At 33.6% G+C, this 23,640-nt stretch overlaps 1 non-coding gene across 1 annotated transcript; it reads left to right on the top strand.

The window, feature by feature from the left end:
* Positions 1–14,017: 14,017 nt before the first annotated feature.
* LOC115940394 (small nucleolar RNA SNORA63) lies at positions 14,018–14,148 on the top strand. The gene has a single exon (XR_004075165.1). It is a non-coding gene; the product is annotated as a small nucleolar RNA SNORA63 (small nucleolar RNA).
* The last annotated feature ends 9,492 nt before the right edge of the window (positions 14,149–23,640 follow it).

Below are 23,640 nucleotides of genomic sequence, written 5' to 3' on the forward strand. Positions count from 1 at the left end.
GATGGTATTTTGATAGGGATTGCATTAAATGTGTAGATTGCTCTAGGTAGCATAGGCATTTTCATAATATTTGTTATTCCAATCCATGAGCATGGAACGTTTTTCCATTTCTTTGTGTCTTCCTCAATTTCTTTCATGAGTATCCTATAGTTTTCTGAGCACAGATTCTTTGCCTCTTTGGTTAGATTTATTCCTAGGTATCTTAGGGCTTTGGGTGCAATTGTAAATGGGATCGACTCCTTAATGTCTCTTTCTTTGTCTTGTTGGTGTATAGGAATGCCACTGATTTCTGTGCATTGATTTTATATCCTGCCACTTTACTGAATTCTTGTAAGAGTTCTAGCAGTTTTGGGGTTGAGTCTTTTGGGTTTTCGTAAAGTATCATATCATCCCCTGCTTAGCTTTAAAGATCAGGTGACATCAAGAGCATTCAGGGTGGTACAGGTCTAGGGTGTGATGTTCCATCTTCTGTCTTAATCATTTCCCTCTATTTTAAGAGATTTAATTTATTTCATAACGAATATAAAAATACTTAATACTTATTCATGTGTAGTTTACTTTTAGTCTACCCATTGACAATTGTTATGGCAATAATCTTTTAATTTTAGAAATTTCCTATTTTGTTTTAACCCGGTTAAATACAAATTGCTACCTTCTCTGCACTCTTACCAGAGCTATTGAATTAGATAAGGAAAAGCCCATAGTTGTGCAGATTTTTATCAATTTGAATAGGTGACAACAGACTGAAATAAAAAACCTACATCTTTTGAGGGCCTGGTCTTTGAATGTAAAGGAGTCAAACTCTCCAAAACAAGAATCCTTTTAGAATCTGTTTGTTGGGAAAATAGAAATGGAAATATAGTTTTTCTACTTCCATATTCTGTTTTCTTTACTAGTTAATAATAGGATTATTTAATAATTAATTCTACCACTCCACTATTCCATTCTCTTGAACTTGTGTTGGGTAATATTTACATGCTTTTGTTATAAAACTTAACCAATTATATTATAATGTCTGTTTAATGTTTTTTTTTCTCTATGTTAAAAACATTTTGAGTGAAATGTTTGTCAAAAATCCAGAAATAGAAAAATTAAAACCACCAAATCCACAAACAGTATTTAGTAAGAGTTTATTGTGTATGTAAGAACAGTTCATAAACTGGGAGCTTTCAAAAATACAAACTAACATGAAGCTCAGAGGCATAAAGTTACAGAATGGCTTATAAAGTATAAATGAGGAAGTAATTTAACCTTTACAGTGATTGGTTAATGCAATGGGGGTTTCCTGACAGCAACGGATTGGTTAAAAGTGATTATATCATGCCATTTTTAGGAAGATGACTTAAGTTTCTTTTATGATTATGAGAGGCATTTACCAGAAATAACTGAAGTTAAGTTTTGCTTATGTTCATGAAGTAAGCTAGATTTAATTTTGCTTACTTGGCTTAAATGTTTTGTCTGCTAAGGGAATTCTGCTCTGTATCCATTTTGTATTTAATTTAACGTGTTGTAAAGTCTTCCTAGAGTAGACTCTTTTTATTATTCTTTTTAATAACAATGTGATGGCAATTTCTAAAAGCTAAAAAAGAACACACTTAAGTATTCCATAGACTTTTATTAAAATGTTATTAGTGTTTTTTCCCGTGCTTTGCCATTTAAGTGAGATTTTTCAATCACTTGGATACACCTACATAGAAGTAGTGCTAATTATTTGATAATCTGGTATCTGGCAAGAGTTCTCCTGCTCCCACAAAGCAGTCTGAAAATTATATATGACTGGTATCCTAGTAGAGAGAGTGTACTCAATGCTTTACTATGCTCTGTAGGCAGGTATTTGGAGACCATTATGGAATTTAGTCAAACTGTGTTTTGCTTTATGTTAGCTAGGGAGGTATCAAAATTATTACTTGATTATATGTCAGCAATTGTGGTTCTGCTTTGGATATTACTGACAGGTTTCCCTATAAGAACAGTAATTGGGGGCACCTGGATGCTCAGTTGGTTAAGTATCCGACTCTTTTTTTTTTTTTTTAAGATTTATTTATATAATTATTTGACAGAGAGAGGGAACACAAGCAGGGGGAGTGGGAAAGGGAGAAGCAGGCCTCCCGCTGAGCAGGGAGCCCAATGCGGGGCTGGATGCCAGGGCCCCAGGACCCTGGGACCATGACCTGAGCCAAAGGCAGATGCCCAACGACTGAGTCACCCAGGCGTCCCTGAGTATCTGACTCTTGATCCTGGCTCAGGTCATGATCTTAGGGTCTTGAGATAAAGCCCCAAGTCGGAGTCGGGCTCCCTGCTAAGCGTGGAGTGTGCCTGAGATTTTTTTCTCTCCTTCTGCTTCTGACCCTCCCCCTGCTCTCTCTCTCTCTCAAAAATAAATAAATAAATAAATAAATAAAATCTTAAAAAAAAAGAATCAGGAATTGGAATCAACCATTTTTTCTATATTGCTAAACAGCATTCAGGCATAGGCATTAATACATATTTTGTTGATTGAATAAATGTCTAAAAAATTGACTGTTACAAGCTGGACAACATCCATGGGTTACATAATTTTCCCCTTTACAAGGTAATTCTAATATTTTACAGATTTTTTTGCATGCGTATTTAAGCCTATGATCATATTGAATGAAACAGATATATAGATAACAAACTCTCGCTAATTACAATGCAAAGCTATTAAATTTTATTAAGCATATTTGAAATTCAGTGTTATTTCAGAATGATTAAATTGGTTCAAACTCTTAAATCATAAAATTTTTATTAAATAGTTCAAATTATGAGTCTTCCTAATGTTCATGATTTTATTTTTTACAGTTTTGGAATTTTAAATAAGGGTGTGAAATTTCATGAAATAGTAACAAATTTATAGTTCAAAATGGACTTTATAAAAATGTTTTTTTAAACAGAATTATATTTTTATTTGATTTATCACACGTATATTTGATATAGCACAAATATATTGTTATTTATGTGATATTTATCTTCTTTGACTGCTCTAATTGGGTACCTCAGGGACCTGATTGTTTTAGAGATAGCACTAAATGGAAATCCAGACTGGGATACAACTATTTGGGCATATATACTCCCATTTAGTTTTTAACTTTGTGAAAGAAATTTGAGTCCTTGGGGACTAAATGTATTAACCATACATTATAGAAAACTATGTAAATATCTGAAGTTTGTTCATATCTTATACTACCAAAGTAACACAAAATTAGGAAAATATTTTACATAATATAAAACTGGTCTCTGATTTTCTACATTTCAATTGCATACTAAATAAAGTATCTGGAATAGCTCTCTTTTTTAAAATTATTTTTTAAATAACTTAAATTTAATGAGTTATATCCAGTTTAAACAAAATATATATGATTTTCTTCTCTGAAAAGGTTTTTATTATTTCTTTATTTTATCCTCGGACTTTACCTTGTATATTATCATTTGTGTTCTTAAACTTCCTTTTGCCATGTTTTCACTTAAAGCGACATTTGCCTCAGGAATATAGATTATCTATCATGTAAACAGAAGTTATCTGACTACCTAATTTATTAGTGAGAGACAAAATGCATTAATCTGATTGTTTAGCTTATCAACTAAAATTCTTGTGGTTGTTAGGATCACAAAATATCAGAAGAGAGACTATTCTAGTAAACTGTGTAAATTGACATTTCAATACAAGCATAATATAATTTTTAAACAATTAATTTCTTCTTTGATTATTCAAACTAAGCCATTTTTCACCTTTACAGCTGCTATTAACAATAGCAACATATTGCCACAACAGATTTCCTATAATGGAATTTGCTTTTTCACTCCAATGAGAAAGTAGTCTTTCATGTTTTTCTTCCTAGTAAGCTACTGGCTATTTTGATAGCTTGGTGTTACCTAATGACCAATCTCTGGGTAGGTATCATATTTTCTCATTTATAGATTTGTTTCTCAATATTTTTTAGTTTAACAGTGTAGACACTTCTTAAAACATTTCTGCATGCAACATTTGACTGTGATTAATTTTGTTATTTAAATCTTTTCATGGATTATATTATTTCCAGTTTATAATTAAGTGATTATTATTCACTTAAGATTTTAAATATTTGTACAATTTTTAAAATAATCATTTAATGTGATCTTAAATATTAAATCTTTTTTATCTCCTTCCAGTGTTAGTCTTTTCCCACATTGGCTAATATCAATAGATTATTATAATGGTATATATTTAAAGATAAATATAGGTAAATATTTATTAATTAATCTATTTTATATTTTAATTAATTAATATTGAAGTGTAGTTGACTTGCAACATTATATTAGTTTCAGATGTACAACATAGTGATTTGGTAATTCTATACATTATATAATTCACACCATGAAAACTGTGACATACTTGTTTTTAATATATTTAATATTTTTGGTATTTGCTGAATACAAAAAACTGCATCACTTTTTATAGTTTTGTGATGCACATCTAATTGGTTCAAATCTGTGAATGTTGTTTATCCCTTAGAAATGTTCCAAATGAAATTTCTTTACAACACCTTCCTTATACTCAAAAGCGACTTAGAATTGCTTTTGTGAAAATGCATTATGGTCTTATATAACTTTAGTGATTACATCATAAACAATTTAAGTAAGGGATACTACTCCTCAGAAGTAAATCTTTCTTTGTAGTTGATGCAATAATAGCTAACACTTTTATAGCCCTTACTATGTGCCAAACATTTCTAAGTGCTTTAAATATTTTACAATATTTAATCTTTTAACATATTTAATCTTCTTAATGGCTATATGAGTTAGTTACCCTTTGAAGTTGAGCAAACTGGAGGACAAAGAGCTTAAGTAACTTGCACAGTATGACAGTTAGAGAGGTGAAAAAACAGGATTCTGACCCAAATATTTTAGCTCTTCTTTCTTGAATTTTGCTCTTAGTTGTGAGGCTGTGCTAACATTTTGTTTCCCTGTCTCATCATATTTCAATCCATTATCTCCCTGGGATAGAGAAAGCAAAGAAATCCACCATACAGTTTTCTAATTTTATTTTTTATTTATTATTTATTTTTTTAAAGATTTTATTTATTTGACAGAGAGAGACACAGCGAGAGAGGGAACAAAAGCAGGGGGAGTGGAAGAGGGAGAAGCAGGCTTCCCGCTGAGCAGGGAGCCCGATGTGGGGCTCGATCCCAGGACCCTGGGATCATGACCTGAGCCGAAGGCAGACGCTTAATGACTGAGCCACCCAGGTGCCCCAATTTTCTAATTTTAGATAAGGAAAGTGTGATTTTTTGGTGCTAATAATGAGGGAATTTAGAAATTCTGGAAGATGAGGTTAAGATTAGAGGTCAATGTACTCAACGACAAATGTTTGCCAAGAATTTTAAACTCTGGAGGAAAAAAGGATTAAAACAAACAAACAAACAAACAAAAACCATGAAAGTGTCAAACCTAGAAGGAACTTTACCGATAGTGATGAGTTTGGGAGCTACTATGGATTGGTATGTTTCAAGGAATGGAAAAACTTAATTTCAGTAAACAAGTAAACAACTAGAATTATATACTTAAACACAATTTGAAGGAAATCAATCAACACCATATTTAAAGATACATCCTATAAAGAGAATAAGGTACTTATGTATGCATTAATGTGTATATTGAAATAATTGTCACTATATGTGTATATTTAAATCAAGCACATTCACACATGTATGTGTATAATATATAGCAACATTCTTCATCCAACAATATGATCAAAATTTGCTGTAATCACAGTAAAAATTTTCATCCAGATAAATTCTTATAAAAATTCCTACAATTAAATATTTAAGTAGTTTGTTAATTCCTACATACTTCCATATTTTAGCTAAAGTAGTATTCTACATTAACCTTTAATATAGGATTACTTTTAGAATGAAGATATCCTAAAGTAACTTGAACATAGCAAAAAAAACTCAATAGTTAGTCCTTGATAAAATTATGTATTTCATGTAAAATGATTTTTCTTTAAAATATCAATATATCCAGATATGATTAAATTCTTCAGAAGTAGTTTGAAATAGTTAATTATTTTTTTTTACATTATTAGCTTAGTTGGTTTCCATTTGTCTCCAGATATTTATTTTTTTTATGTGTAACATTGTGTTCAATGAGAAGGCAAAAACCACAATAGGTATTTTAGCTTAGGGCATTTAATATTAGCAGTTCTTAACTTGATATTAAATTTTGAGTTAGGTATCTATAGAAGTAAATAGATATGATTAAGCTGCCCCTCAGGATTGGGGGAACCAAAGGGAGGAGATGGGGATTATTAAAACACTGAAGCTTGGAAGAAGGGCCACGAAGACCTGGAATTCAGATCTGTGAGGTGCTGTATCTGTGCTTAGAAAAGGGGCTCCATGGTCCTGAGATCTAGACTTCTTAGATGGTCCTCATATAAAAAAGATGGGGGTCTATGTCCTCTTCCTCTGCATCATTATCAGACCAGTCACCAAGAGAATGAATGCATCAGAAGTGATGCTGTGTAATTTCTGATTCTAGGTCTGAAAATCTTACTTCCCCCTGCTCCTGTTGGAGCACTTGTGGGGAAGTTATCTGCCATGTAAAAGATTGTTCCAAGACTGCCACGGTGAAGAGGCCACTTATATTCACTGTTGAACTCCCACCTAAGAGCCAACATCAAGTGATAGCAATAGACATGAGACATCCTGGGTTATGGCCCAATATTGCCATGGGATGATCATATGACTGCAGCCTTGCCTTAGCCCAGAGTTGACTGCAGTTGCTTAGGGGACCCTACACTGAGACCATAGAGAGTCCCCGACTTACTAATTCCTTATCTAAAAAAAGGCAATTCTTTGCCACTGTATTTTTGGGAGATTTTTGTAATGCAGGAATAATAACTAGAGCAGAAAACAACAATAAGCCTCCAAGAAAGTAGAAGTCCCTTCTTCCTCCCCTAAACTTGTAGTCTTAGTGCCCACTGTTGGCAGTGCCTGGCTGAGTGGTAGCTGGCAAAGCAGAAATGTATTTTGCAGTTTTAGGTTCTGCATCACAAAATAGAGTGCAAAATAACGGTTTCAGAGCTGAGAGTTAATAGCTTAATAAATGGTGCACAATATTTGTGTAAAGGATGAGTAGCATTTCAGGCTAAAACTAAAATTATAATAAAATTAGATAATATTTAAATATTAATTTTGGAGGTCTTTGGGATTCCAACATAGTAAAATACGATATGTGCTTGAGAAATGGCACATGGACTGATATTAAGTGGAAATAATCTGTTTAATAGAATCAGCATACATTGAGATGTAGCCATCTTTAGAATTAATCTCCATCTCTGTTACCACTCTTGTGAATCATAATTAGCTAATTATTATCTCATATTGTCATTAAAAGGACTAACACACATTTAGACTGCCTCTTTTTGCTCTTGATAATCAGGCCACATCAGCAACATAACTCCTTGAGTTAAAAGCAAAAAATAGCAAAAATCAGAATCAGGACAGGTTATTTCATATTTTCAACATGCTATTTCCTTCTTAGACAATGGTAATTATACTGAATTTGATCTTATGCATATTATTTTCATTAATGGAAATTAAATAATTATTATTACTACTAATACTATTATAATAGTTGCAACTTCCTAAAGTTCTTACTCTTATATGAGTAAGGAGTAGAGTATATAGCTAGAAAATAATAATATTTGAGTAAGGGTTTTTGCAATATTAAAATATCTTTTTGTTAAATCTCATGTACTTTTTTTAAAAAATAGCCTTTCATTATTCATCTTATTACTTGTGAACCAGCTATTCCTAATTTCCCTATACAGAGCATTCTGAGTACCTACCTTATTTTTTATCTCACTAATTAAGCTCTTTTTTGATTCTTTACCTTGACTATATATTTGAGATATACAATATTTTCCACTTATGAACTTGGCATCCTATCTTAAGTGACATTTGCCATTTTTTTCTTTGGTTTATACTACAACAGAACTTCCCTAATGCTAAAACATACTATTTAGTGCCTAAAATTTATTTCTTAAAAAACTCATTGGGAAACTGCTTCTATAAAGTTTCCTCTAGTACCATAAATCGAATACATAGATAAAGTCATTTGAAATAAAGATTTTAATAATCAATAGCAAAGAATCGTAAGAAATGTGTGTTTGGAGTGCTATTGCCACAGCCTGATTGGAAAACATAATGGGATTTGAATTCAAATTTATTGAACACTCAGGAGTGTCTGTATGTGCTATAAATTTATATCACCTGTAACTTCAAAAAACATGGATTAAAACGTACCAAGAAACCAATTCTCCAAAGAATTATTGAAGGAAGTCTATACTTTTCAACTTCTTTTTTTTTTTAAAGATTTTATTTATTTATTTGAGAGAGAGAGAATGAGAGAGAGGCGGGAGGGTCAGAGGGAGAAACAGACTCCCTGCCAAGCAGGGAGCCCGATGCGGGACTCGATCCAGGGACTCCAGGATCATGACCTGAGCCAAAGGCAGTCGCTTAACTAACTGAGCCACCCAGGCGCCCTTCAAATTCTTAATATGCCTTGGAACTTCTAAGGATGATTAATATGTTGAGTGTCCCTTTTGTGCTATGGATTACATATTATTTTATTAATAATCCATACAAATCCTATTAACTAACTGTTATTACTCCGATTTTAAGTTGAGAAAAATGAAATATTAAGGTTGCAAAGTTTCCTATTGTAACACATTTAGCACAAAAGGTTGATAGATTCTAAGAATGGGGTACGTAGAGAATTAATCAAAGTAAATTACACAACAAGCTCAATTGATGATAGGCAACATAATGGTATTTGTATTTGTTTACTTGTTTTATTTTTTTGTTGCTTTTTCAATTTGAGACCAATAATAGCATGCAAATAACAATAAATAATAAATATCAGGATAAAATATATTCTGCTTATGGAAGGAAAATAAAAGGGTGGAATATGACTTTATTATTTCTAACAGAGTGAACAAAATAATCTCCTATATGGGAACAAAATTTCCTTATGACTAAGTTGTTAAAAAATTTAAAAACAATTTCTCACATGGAGCTGCATTTAGGAAGCACAATATGATAAGGAGGGGGTATATACATATATCAGTTAATTAATGATACAACATTAAATGATGTAGAGAAGGCAACAAGGTAGCCAGCCACAGTTTAATGAATGGATGCTAGCAAATGGAACAGCAGGAAGCGTGAGCATCATTGTATGTGCAACAATCAACCCTGCCTCCAAGATTCAAGGGGGCAACATGCATTACAAGTATTTATTCATGCTGTGCTAGCATTGTGTGATTCCTTGTTTTGATTAATTCACTGGCATTAGAAGGTAACTGAGAAGGTGTTTCAGTTCATATTTTTAAGGAAAATAGGAGCCATTCTCAGGAATTTGCCTCAGATAGAACCAAAAATAAAAGTAATGGTGGTAGCTAATTACTCCTAAGCTTTGCACTGATTTTAAGGATTTATTAAATTTTATAGTATCATTTGCTCCAGGTTTTGGTTGGCAGTTTGACTTTGATTATATATTTTCCTCTTATGGATTAGAAATTAGTGTGGTGAATACTATAAATTTTCTGTGAACATATTTCAAAATTAAATTGGATTCTTCCTATTAGCCATATCACCTCTCACTGAAATATATTTGACGTGGTTGCTAAACAGACTGACATTTAGTATAGAATATTTCTGTGTGTGTCTATGACCAAATATTTATTTGTAAATTATTGTTCTGCACATCAAAATGTCAAAAATTTTACTTATTATATGTCAATAAATCTGTCTGCCCCACATTTCAGAACTATGTCATTAATTACAATTATCAGTGATGATGTAATTTTGTCTGACTCTTGAGAAGCTATCTGTTAAGTGAGATATGTGAGGGAGAACTATGAAAAGACTGCTAGCAAAAGAATTAGTGGACTTATGAGAGCTACTATGAGAATGAAGCATATTCATTTCCATGTGCCAATGATTCAGTTAAGATAAACACACAAAGTCCTATTATATAAAGAACATCAGTATGTATTTTTAAATTACCTTTATTAAGCCACTGCAAGAATAAACATTAAATCTCAAATGTGTTTATTCATGCCACACCGGGTAATAGTTACTAAACAAAAAACAACAGCTCTTAATTCTCCAGAAAAAGTACATCATATTAACAAATGTTCCTCTTATTTAAACAGTTAAATGTATTTCTTTGTTATACAAAGCCTAAAAAAGATTAAATTGAGGAACACTTGCATTAAGTAATAATAGGAATATATTTGGTATGATAATTTATATGCCATTATATCATTTACATCTGCTTAAACTATGAAGCAGATAGAAATATATACTGTGAAATAATGTAGAGCTAAAATACAGTAATATATTTTCATGTTCAATAGACTGTGATGGCATTTTTTGTTTAATTCATTTGGTCATAGCAGAATTGAATAGACAATTTCAGCCATTTAGAAACTTTCCATTTGCTTTATTGTAAAAATTGCCTAAAGAATTAAAATGAGAAAAATAATGTTTTTTTTTTTTGGTTACATAATATAGGTTTAAATTTTCTCAAAAGGAAAAAAATCAAAAAAGAAATATAATATTTTTATTATAGCATTTAGTTGTATGTGATTATTTTATTTTCACTTTATAAATGTATTAACAATTACATCATTTATCAGCAAATTAATATTGAGTGCCACAGGTGCATAAATTGTTCTCACGGTTAGGGTATGGAGTCCAGAAGAAATATGGACTACACTCACAGTAAACTTACAATATATGGGTTTCCAAGAAATGCACATCTGAGTTTTTTATTTCAGTCTCCTTGACTCTTTACTAATGCATATATTTCAGTGTTCCAAGACCACTCTTGAAAGCATTCTCTTTTAATTTACCCCTAATTCATTATGCTGCCTCATTTTTTAATGTTGGACACAGAGATGTATGTACTAGATCTACCCACAGCTTGTTTAGGGTCAGTGTCTGTCTTGATTGCGCAAGAATTTTGAATATTTCCCTATGAATCCTATATAGTTAATAGAATAAAGTGGTTTAAATGGTCATTTCAGATTATTTCATTGAAAACACTTAATGATATGTGAGCATTATAATAAACAGAAAAATAATGTTCATATAATCTTAATGATAATAATGAGAGAAAGTATTGTTCTATTAGAACCAGAATAATTTTATTTTTGAGATTTTATAAGATTCCAGCTATACAACATTCTAGAAAAGGCAAAATTATAGAGACAGTAAAGATCAGTGCTTTCCAGGGATTGGAGTATGGGGAGAGGGATGAATTCATGGAGCACAGAGGATTTTTAGAGCATTGAAACAATTCTTTATGCTAGGATAATGACAGATACATGCCATTATACATTAGTCCAAACCCAGAGAATATACAACAGTAAGAACGATACCTAATATAAATTATGGACTCTGAGTGATAATAATGTATCCAAATAGGTTCATTAATTGTAACAAATGCACTATTCTGGTGGGGGATATACCATTCTGGAGGAGGCACTGTATAATGGGAACAGTGGTTGTCTAAGAATTCTCTCCACTTTCTGATCAGTTTTGCTGTGAATTTAAAACTGCTCAAAAATGTATTAAAACAAAGAGAGTCCTGGGGCGCCTGGGTGGCTCAGTTGGTTAAGCGGTTGCCTTCGGCTCAGGTCATGATCCCAGGGTCCTGGGATCGAGCCCCACATCGGGCTCCTTGCTCAGCAGAGAGCCTGCTTCTCCCCTGCCTGCCGTTCTCCCTGCTTGTGCTTGCTCTGTCTCTCTCTCTCTCTGGTTCTGTGTCAAATAAATAAATAAAATCTTAAAAAAAAAAAAAAAAGTAAATAAAAAATAAAACAAAGAGGGTCCTATACATTTATTTCACACTGGGTCCCACAAATCTGTAGTTCAGGCCACCATATTAATAAAGGGGACCCAGAACTATAGCACCTAAAGTAGAGATCAATCATTCTACATCAGAGCAGGAGGACAGGTGTGGAACTGCAAGTGTCCTTTCCCTAAAGTGAAGGAAAAAAATCTATTATTTGATACGTTTGACTATATAGGGAATGTTGAGTTCTGTCAGAAAGTAAAAGGGTGAATAAATTTAGCTATTTATTTAAAAAATAAAAAAGAGATAATGTTAACTGTAGGAAACACAAATGTTATTTCATTTGTTGTACAAATGAAAGAAATATAACCATGATTCCTGACATTCTTGCTACAAAGGATGGTCAGAGTGTCGTGGCATGGCATCATTTGAGATATTTTTAGATATCCAGTATCTCAAGTCTGGGTAGAGATTTACTGGTCAGAATCTTCAAAAGTGCCCCAGGAAAATCTTGTCAAAATGTAGACTTTGATTCAAATTTTAAGGATATACCCCAACTGAAAACCTGTCAGGTGAGGCTGATGCTGCTGTCTGCTCTTAGCACTAATCAACATTTCTCAGCTCTTAACCATATGTTTATGGCTAGACACAGAAACATAAACAAGCGTTGACTTTACTCTGTGGCAAACAATACTGGCAGGTTAAATAGAGGGGAAAATGTGTGAGTGGGTGTGGTGTAAAAGAGTTTATGTCTTATTTTGCACAGGAGAACATCAATCAATTATTTCTAAAATTTAAAAAAACCTGTTTATTCAAATTAAGACCAATTATTGAATGAAATGTTAACATAGCCATCTTGAAGATTTGATCAAATTTCAATACAAGAGTTCAAAAATTACCTCCTCTGTATTTACCATTATTTTAACCTATGAAAGTTTTGTCATTGAAATTTATGAAAAAGAAAGGTTTGCAAATGAATAAGAATACATGTTTGAAAACACAGTTTGGTTGCATCTTCTAGATTAAAATATAAATAATGTAAATTCTATGTTATGCTGTAAATTTTGGATTTTCTAGAAAAAAAGAACCAATTAAAAAGAATCTGATTTTCGAAGCATATATATAAGAAAACAATTATTGGATCATTATGTCTGATTAAAACAAAGTGTGAATGCTGGGATCCATCTATACTATTAATAAAAGGACATACCCCAGTATTATAAGCAGTCTTGGTTGAAAGAGTATTAAATTTTAATTTGAATAAAATTAGATAATGTGTAGTTAGGTTTAATCACCAAAAATATATATTTTTAAATTTATTTTTGTTATATTGTAAAGGGAAAAATATTAAAATAGTTTAAACAAAATAAGTTTCCTCCTTATTTTCAGTTCTCTGGCTTTTCCAGGGATATCCAAACATGTGTAACTTCTTTTGCTTGGCAAGAGAATAAGCAAAATTATAGTATGTTTTAAAACAAAGTTTTGTGTTGGTACAAATCCAAATTTTTGTGAAGTTCCAGACATTTCAAATTAAGTATTCTTTAAACAATAATAACAACAACAACAAATAAAAGCAACAGCAACAAAAGTCCTGAATGGAGCAATAAATTGAATGGAGCAATAAACTATTTCCTTTCAGCTTTGTTTACTTTATACATCCATTAGCAAAACTCTTACCACACAAGAAGCACAATGCTGTTTTTATCCCTTTGTGCTAAGCAATGAAAGTAAAACTGAAAGATACACAATTTTCACTCTACATTCTTTCTTTGACATTTTCTGCATTAAGCTTAGATGAATGTAAACAAAGACAGATGTCCGTAATCATAATGTCAAAATATGTTTTCATTAATTCTTCTCAAAGGGAAATTATGTTGCATATTATAGTGTGGGATGATGAAAAGTATACATTCCTTGAACATGACCTGTAAAATCCCATGGGCTGCAACATTGTTTGAAATGAAGCATTATCTTTACAACATGACTTCATATAAATAGTTTGACAGACAAAGTTTTGCAAAATAAGTGATGAGACTTTTTTTTTTTTTTTTAATAAAGTTTGGACCTAGTCACTGGCTCTGCAGATAATCTGCTGACAACTCAGGAACCCAAAGAACTCTGCATCAATACAAATAATTTACAATAAAAACATTTGATGCAGGATCTAGTTACAATGTAGCTGTAAAGTGCTGCCTTGTCTTTGCCCCCTGCTCAAAATAAAGCTGTTACCTTTCTAGCCCTGTCCGCCATGGTGCTTAGCAGCCAGGGATGCATGGTCTCAGACATGTTTACCAAGTAAAACACTGCCTTGAGGGGCGCCTGGGTGGCTCAGTCATTAAGCGTCTGCCTTCGGCTCAGGTCATGATCCCAGGGGCCTGGGATCGAGCCCCACATCGGGCTCCCTGCTCAGCGGGAAGCCTGCTTCTCCCTCTCCCACTCCCCCTGCTTGTATTCCCTCTCTCGCTGTGTCTCTCTCTGTCAAATAAATAAATAAAATCTAAAAAAAAAACAAAAAACATTTGTAAGGTATAGTTATTGTAGAGATGTTCAGATTTGTGACTCCTAGATCTTAGAATACTTCACATGAATCTATAAATAAATTTCTTTTTTTTTTAAAGATTTATTTATTTGACAGAGAGAGACACAGCGAGAGAAGGAACACGAACAGGGGAAGTGGGAGAGGGAGAAGCAGGCCTCCCATGGAGCAGGGAGCCCGATGTGGGGCTCGATCCCAGTACCCTGGGATCATGACCTGAGCCGAGGGCAGACGCTTAACGACTGAGCCACCCAGGTGCCCCTTTAGTATTCTATTTTAAAAAGCAGGAAAACCATTATTCTAGGTGAGACGTGTGAAATGTACATTTTATTATCACTACAATTTTCAATTTAATGGTTCATACATTTCCTTTTTATTACAGAAATTAGCATTAGGAAACCACTTTTCTTTAATTACTAAGTAATGCCTCAGGTAAAAAGAATTAACATTTCCTGTGATAAAGAGTTCAATGGGGAAAAGAAAACATTTATGCTAGTAACGGTTTAAGTCTTCAATTCATAGTATTCTTACAGTCAGGAAAAATAGTTTTAAGCCTTAAGCAAAAAGATTAGTCATCAACAAAATCAGCAACTAAATTTTAGAACTAGAATTAACTGTATTTATAGCAAAACATGTATTTGAATATTCAACTGGGTTCTCTTTTCTCACAAATGTTTATACTCCCTTCTCTTCCATATTCTTTCCAATCCTAAAAATCAAACCCATTGAACCAGCCAACCATTAAAACTATTGTGTCTGATATTACTTATAGAGGAATAATTCAAAAGTCCATAGCTATAACAGATTTTTGTGAGACATTGAGTTGTATCTGAATATTGCTTCAGGCCAATCTTTAACAAGATTTCCCAAATAACCTCCTATAGATTAGGAAAAGAAAATACTGAAAGGAACTTTATTTAGACCCCATAGCATGACATTCAATACATAGTTATCACATACTAATGCTTTTTAAATTGAATAATACATTATCAAGTGTTCTGGCTGGGGCCCATAGTTGACCAACAGGCTATTCAAATATTATTTCCTGTAAACTAAGATCTTTCCAACTCTGATGGGAACCCCTAGAGAATGTTTAGGCCCAATGCCCCTGGGGAAGGGAGCAGATAGAAACAAACAAAATAATCTTGAGTTTCTTCAGGTAATGGTTTTCTTTTTTACTGAAACATTCTACTAGTAATCATTACTTTGTAATTTTTCACTTGCAGAAAGAACAGGTCTCATTTTACCCATAACAAGAATTTTGCTTGATTATGTTTCCAAGTATGATGTGAATGGTAGAAATGCACAGAACAATAAAGACCAACAAAAAAAATCCCCTGCACTATAAGAACTGAAGGGGGCATAGACACAAATACAGAGTAAAATGTGAGCTAACAGAAGCAATATGTCATATTATTCAAGACTTTGAATATTTCACCAAACTGCCTTAATTGGAATCCTTACCCTGCCACTTACTTAATAGTTATATGTCTTTGAGCAAGGGTATAACCTTTCTATCCCTCAGTTCCTCATTGCAGTAATGGGAATAACTGTTCCTCACTTCATAGAGATGTTGTGAATTAATGAATTAATTTGTAATGTAGGTTCTAAGAATAGTCCCTGGAACATAGTAAGTGTTTACTTTTTATGATGCTTTGGCCTGAGTATAACTGAAAACCCATTAAGGCAAAAGAGAAAATACAGAGGTAAGATGAGATTCAGGTTTAATTGAAATAATGATTCAGTGATAAAGTAAAACATTTATTATTTCTCTCTTTTCTCTGTCCAGAGTGATACAGTTCTACTCACTGTCGAAGTGGCAAAGGCAGGAAGGATAGAGAGCCAAAATTACCTGGAACTTAGAATTGCATTGGTGATACACAATGGGAGTAGAAAGTATATGACAATAATACTACTACTAATAAGCATTCAACTACAATGTCCATTATAGGAGATAGGTATAGAACACAAAAAATACATCAAGAAGGAGAAAGTATTGCACTGGTGGTTTGGGGAATAAATTGGGAAAGTGTTTTCAAAATATGAACTGAGCTTAGAAGAAAGGTCTGAGAACTTCAAAATGATGGAATAAGGGAAAGATATGATAGTCATAAATGTTACAATATGCAAAATCGTGTAGACCTTTAAAGCAAGTATATCTTCTCTTTAAGTCATAAATTGGATATTTTCAAGAAATAAAAGCTTAGGCATAAAGGTGTAACTGAGAATTTCCTGTCTCAGCTTATCCTATGTAACAATTAGAATCAAATTACCTTGGGGCACCTGGGTGGCTCAGTTGGTTAAACGTCCCCAAATCTTGATTTTGGCTCAGGTCATGATCTCGGGGTGTTGAGATCAAGCCCCACGCATAGGGCTCTACATTCAGTGGGGAGTCTGCTTGAGATTCTCTCTCCCTCTGCCCCTCCACAGCCCCCCATGTTCTCTACCTCTAAAATAAAAAAAATAATATTAAAAAGAAAATTAAGAATCAAATTGCCTTCCTATTATATATTCTTGAAGCTCCAAGACTTTACAGTGCCAAATTATTTCTTATTCTTATTTTTACAGTATAGCTTCAACTCTTCTGTTTAGTCAAAAAGGTCATAATCACATTTTCAAGGTAATGTTAGCTAGCTAATGGAAGTTTATCTTATGGACGAAGTAAAGATAAGTTGTGATTTCTCTCTCTCTCCTCTGTTTCTTTACTGCTTTAATATTTTTTTACACCTTCAATTCTATAAAGCCAAAAAAGGAAAGAAAAATTATAAATCATCATGGTATTGATGAAATACTGGACCATTTTTTCATTAAACCAAAATTTTTTAGTTGATTTATTTTAATCAATATTAAGCTTATTTTAGTCATATTTCAGCACATGATATTCCACCATTAATGATAACTATAGTAAAATACCATAATTTTATAATCAAATGATTAGTTTTTAATTCTTGGCTTGCAATTAATAAGTTGAATAATGTTGGCTAAATGATTTAATCTTCTTGGGTCAGCTTCCTAAAATATCAATATTTATAATAAAACCTTTCCTAACTACCTTGCAGGATTCATATGAGAATAAAATGAATTAAATGATGTTAGTGATTTTATTATATCAATAGAATAATAATTATGCTTCAAAGCAATCCAGTTAATATAATGCCAACAGTTTAAGATAAATATGAACTCATCTTTCTTTTCTAGATGGAAAATAAGTAATTTAGAAATTTTCAAGAAAATAATTAGAAGAAACTGCTGATCTGCTGCCATGGATGGATACAGATGTCTGTTCCTACAAGAAGCAGGGCCATCTGTGTATCCTGCAGCTTCATTTCTCTGTGACAACTTCCTGCTGAATGCAACACAGCTAAATCTAGAGCAAATTGAATAAGTATGTATTCATTTTCAAGTATGTTAGTCATTTATTTTGCTGTCAGGAAATGTTTTTATTTGCTGTTGTTGAGTTTCACATCCCTAGTAATTTTATTGCACATTTAAGCAAGAAATCATTAGCCACTCTTCTATATGGTTGGGTGCTTTCACAAACAAACTGAAACTTGGAAATCATGTCATATTCTCTGAGCTATGTATTCTGAACAATCCCCAACCAAAGATATTCAAATGAGGATTTATTCATGCACAAAATTTTTTAAGTATAATAGTTTATACTTCAACTTAAATACGTGAAAGTCTTAGTCCTTTAGAGTTCATATTTTATAAATAACAATTATAGTAAAGGAATCTCAAAATATTTAAAGAAGATTTGTGTGGAGTTCATTTTATGTTGTGCAGGTAAAAACTAGTAACATTTATAAAAGGTTAAATCTGTATTAATAGAGCTGTGAATCAATCTTCCCTCTTTTTCCCATGGATGGTTCTGTCCTGGGATGCACCACACTTTATCTCCTTGTTGATATTGACACACACATCTGCCTCCTACCTCAAGGCCTTTCTAAGTATATGCTGGCAAAAAGTCAAAACATTTAAGGTTAGGAGGAATATCAAACAGCTTACTTATGTCCACTTAAAAAAAAAAAAATCTCCCTGTGCTTAACGTGACATTGCTACTCACTCTCCTTCTGCATAAAAACAGGACCCTCACAGGGGCACCTGAGTGGCTCAGGTGGTTGAGCATCTGCCTTCGGCTCAGGTCATGATCCCAGGGTCCTGGGATCGAGTCCCGCATTGGGCTCCCTGCTCCTTGGGAGCCTGCTTCTCCCTCTGCCTCTCTCTCTCTCTGTCTCTCATGAATAAATAAATAAAATCTTTAAAAAGAAAAAAAAAACAGGGCCCTCACACACACAGAATGATCATGTTGGATTTCTTCAGTCTTCATCTGATTGGTCTTTTCTGAAATCCAAGGTATTATTGCTTCTATGAGCTTCTGTAACACTCTATTCTCCTCTAGTTTACAAAAATGCACTCTTGTTATATTTCTTAACCTATTCTTTTTTTTTTAAGATTTTATTTATTTATTTGAGAGAGAGTGAAAGTGAGAGAGATCACAGCTCTGGAGAGGGAGAAGCAGATTCACCACTGAGCGGAGAGCCCAATGTGGGGCTCCACCCTAGGACCCTGGAATCATGACCTGAGCCAAAGGCAGTCACTTAACTGACTGAGCCACCCAGGCTCCCCTCTTACACCTATTCTTATATACTTTTTGCATTTGGATGATTATGGCAGTTACTTTTCTGTGTCAATTGATTGGGCTAAGAGATGACCAAAGAACTGGTAAAACATTATTTCTGGGTATGTCTGTGTCAGAGATTAGCATTTGAATCAGTAGACTGAGTAAAGAGATCCATCTTTTCCAAAGTGGAGGTTGGTGGGCATCATCGAATCCACTGAAAACCCAAAAAGAACAGAAAGGTGGAGGAAGGCTAGTTTTCTCTTTTTCTTGAGATAGGATATCCATCTTTGCCTACCCTCTGACGTCAGAACTCCTGCTCTCAGGCCTTTGGATTCCTTTGTACTTTGGATTTATACTAGTGCTTCTCACCTCAAAATTCTTTTTTTTTTTTTGAAGATTTTATTTATTTATTTGAGAGAGAGAATGAGAGAGAGAGAGCAGGAGAGGGGGGAGGGTCAGAGGGAGAAGCAGACTCCCTGCTGAGCAGGGAGCCTGATGCGGGACTCGATCCTGGGACTCCAGGATCATGACCTGAGCCGAAGGCAGTCGCGTAACCAACTGAGCCACCCAGGCGCCCTCACCTCAAAATTCTCATGAATTTTACTACCAGCTTTCTTTGTTCTCCAGCTTACAGATGGCAGATAGTGGAACTTCTCAGCCTCCATAATCACAAGAGTCAATGGCATAAAAACATCTCTTCTTATATATCTATATCTATCCTATTGGTTCTGTTTCTCTGGAGAACCCTGACTAATGCAGTTGATATTGTTCTCAGGTACCATGTCCTTTGCATACTTCCTCTGGTTTCAAATACTTGATGTATATAATTTCATGACACAACACATTCCATGTTACAACCATTTTCCTGAACTTCAGCATTTTATTTCACATGGATTCCCCCTTTGAATGGAGTGCCCTTTAGAGTTCTGTTGCAGAGAACATAATATACTCTAGCTAGTTTAAATAGAGTGAGATTTCCTAATTATTAGGAAGATAAAAGACTCCTTCATCACTCAATATCCATCAGTTGATAAAACTCTTAGATTTTACTTTTTAAATGTTTTTCATATAGTTTTGCTCCTATAAGTCATCCTAGTTCTGATCTATAAAACGTATTCTCAACCTTTTAAAATACTTGCCAGATTGAGCACATGTTTTAACTGTCTCTGAAACTTCATATTTCAAAATTTGTATATGACCATTATATTCCTGTAGAAAACACACACATACAAAATGGGGAAGCAGGAGTGTCTTTTATACCCATGATCAAATTCACTTCCTAACTTTGGTACATTTATTAGTTTCTTTTAATTTGCAAGTAACACAACATATGTGAATTATTCCAATTGTAAGAATTAGAAAGTAATCTATTCAGTAGCCAAACAACTACCTTCAAGGCAAAAATTATCATGACTTCAGACTTGTATGCAAAGATTAAGATTCCCTCTCTCCCTATCCCTCTACCCCACCACCCTGTTTATGTGCTCTCTCTCTCAAAAAATTAAATAAATAAGAGAATTAAGCTAATTACATATATTTTTTCTTCATTAGATCCCCAAAATAATAGAGCTTAAATTTATTTAAAAGTATTCTTTCTTTCTAAATTTTAGCATGTCATGTATCCTTCTATCAACTAAATATCAAAGGATTTATTAAAAAAATGTATAACTTCTTAAATTTTGGCAAGAAATGATTTCACATTTTTGTTTAATTCTCTTTCAGAGAAACACGTGTAAAAGCAGAATTAAGGAACAGGAAAAGATTTTGTTTGTTTCTGACTTTCTTAGACTTGCCAAAATATGTGTTAGCCTTGCCCTATAATTGTAAACTCAGTTCCTGAAATAGGTGGGTTTTAGATTTTTCATTATCAGCAATATGTAAAGTTCAAAGATACTGTTATTTTTGTTCTAGACAAAATTTACAAGCTATTGTCAATTGGACATTCTTGAAAAAAAAAAAACTTATGCTCCTTTGCTACTTCGTATCACGGTTATGACTTTTGCTTTGCTTTCCTGATTAGCAGTCTGTGTTTGTATAGCTTGGAAAATTGCCTTAAACCTATGTCCACTTGGTTAGTTCTTTGACAAGAGAATTTAGTCAGTTCTTCCCTGAAAACTTACTTTGCCAATTTTTTTCCTTTCTTCTACTCATGCAGACAGCTGCCTGTGCCTTAGCTGGAATTGCTTCCTGGAACAACAGCAAAAACCCACTTTCTATGTATTCCCCAAACTTAATCACATTTCCTTGTCTAACATCTTCTACTAGATCTCTTTGGATAGTTTTCTAACTGGAAAGTGAAAAGTTTAGTTTGCCACAGAATCTTTGGACACAATATGCAGTTCTAGGCTTCTGATACTCCCTTGGAGCCAACTCTATAAAAAATTCTGTATATTTAGTCTTGGACCTTTCCAGTAGCTATATGTGGTATCTGCACTGGACGCTATGAATGCTTTTAAGAAGTGAAGAGGAGGGCCACAATATTGACAAAAATGTCTAAAGTAAGAGGAAATGGGAATGCTACAATGGATTTTTTATGTAAGACCAGGTAACCTACCACCTGATTATGTTGTCTTGGAGTGTCCAGAGAACATTCTTTTCATTTAAGATAATAAAGAATCTGCTGACAAGGGACATAGCAGCATCTCTGAGAATCTTGATGATAGCTGTTCTCTGCAGGGTGTGATTTTTAGTAGGAGCATAATGTAATGTACTACCTAATAATCAGTGGATATGGTGGGATTTTGAAAAGGCAGACCAAGTAGCAACACTTCATCTTCAGAGGCAAGGAGGGCAAAATTAATACATAGTGGGTAGCATGACCTGAGTGTCTATCAGATAACTTGATCTTTAGGACTCTGTGATGATGACTAAATAGATGATGGTTTTCCTAGGAGACAGATAGCCAGTCAACTATTATATATTTTGATTTGTACAATACAAATTTGATTTGTATAAGCTCAAGAGCTAATGAGCAGCTATGGTAATGGAAAAGTGTAGTTCTTCTTCCAGTTTTCAGATCTAATGTAGTTCAAAAATCTAAATATGTTCACAAATCCATAGCCTATTGTTTGAAATTGTGATCTGGTCCCCTTGAGGAAGAATCCTGAAATAGTAAAGGACATGGAGGTGTTTTCAATAAAATTAGTATAGACAAAGAAAAATGACAAGACTATCAAAGAAATGTTTGATACTTTTGCTGATACTGGCATTAAAGAACAAGAAATGCCACAACAGTTCTCCAGTTAGAGTTGGAGCTTATGGAGGCTACCTGATAAATATTTTACCTAATTTATTTTTACAGTTGGGACAAATGGGTCACCTATACAACTTTGGTTATTTCCCTTAGACCCAAATCTCTCTACTTTATCAACATAGTAAATCAGCAGAAATAATACATTCCGAGGACTTACAGTGATTAGTAACACTAACAGAGACTTGAAGATTGCCAATGTAGTCATGCCATATCTCCCATTCAGTTGTTTATCTGATCTGTGCATTAGCCAGATATATGAAGGTGTATGTCTCTAAACCTAACCAAGTATTGGCTCCAATTGTAGCTGTTTAGCTGGAATTGTTTCAGGCATGGTTATTTTTTATAGAAGAAAACAACAAAACTTTTGGCACTTGGTATGTGAGCAGTGAATTTGTGAATAATTACTTCTTGATATTCATCAGTAGGGAGAATCAAAAGCAAAGGCAATTAATGGTTCCCTAGAATGGGCAGCAATACATATTCATTGTCTCATATCAAAGCTGTTAATTCCTTTATTCTCTATTACAGCTTAGTCTCCAGGGACTTTGTTCAACCTAACCTTCCACCAGATTTTCCATTAGTCCAATATATTAATCATGTCGTGTTAATTGGATCCAGTGAATGGGGAGTGTCGAATATCCTAAATTATCTAGACAAAGGTGTGTCCAAAGGTTGGCAGGTAACTCAGCAGAACTTAAATTGCCCTTCACAATTATGAAATCTTTAGGAGTCCAGTGGTCTGTGAGGTGCTAGGATATGCTTTTTATCATAAAGGACAAGTTTTTGCACCTCTCAAGTCCAATGTCAAAGAAAGAGGCACAATGTTTCATGAAGCATTTTGAATTTTGGAGACAGCATCTACTGCATTTGGGACTAGAACTAGAACTAACTTATTGGGTAACTCTGAAGGTAGTTGTTTTGAGTGGGACTCAAATGCTCTGCAGCAAATCAAGGCTGTAAGGAAAGCAAACCTGTCACTTGATCAATATGGCCTAGCATATTTGATGGTACTTGAGGTATGCATAGTGGATAAGGATGCTGTGCAGTCACCAGAAAAACCTAACAGGAGAGTCACAGCATGAAATCCTAGTGTTCTAGAGAAAGGTAACAACTTTTATAACCAAGAATTTTTTTCTCTTTGATAAAGCTCCTGATATGCTATTAGGTTATAGTAATGACAATAAGTGACTGAAACCCAAGCTATATATCCATCATTTCATAGAGTTGTGCAGGGATAGTTGCAATTCATTATATGATGGAAGTGTGCTTTAGAGCTCAGGCTCAAACAGATTCTGAAGTCATAGTAAATTATATAAATAGGTGGCTTGGACTCTCATGTCACTTTCTTCTGTTCCTCTTTTTCAA

This window comes from Leptonychotes weddellii, chromosome 3 (assembly GCF_054177405.1).
Source record: "Leptonychotes weddellii isolate Sample4059 chromosome 3, ASM5417740v2, whole genome shotgun sequence".
Taxonomy (NCBI): Eukaryota; Metazoa; Chordata; class Mammalia; order Carnivora; family Phocidae; genus Leptonychotes; species Leptonychotes weddellii.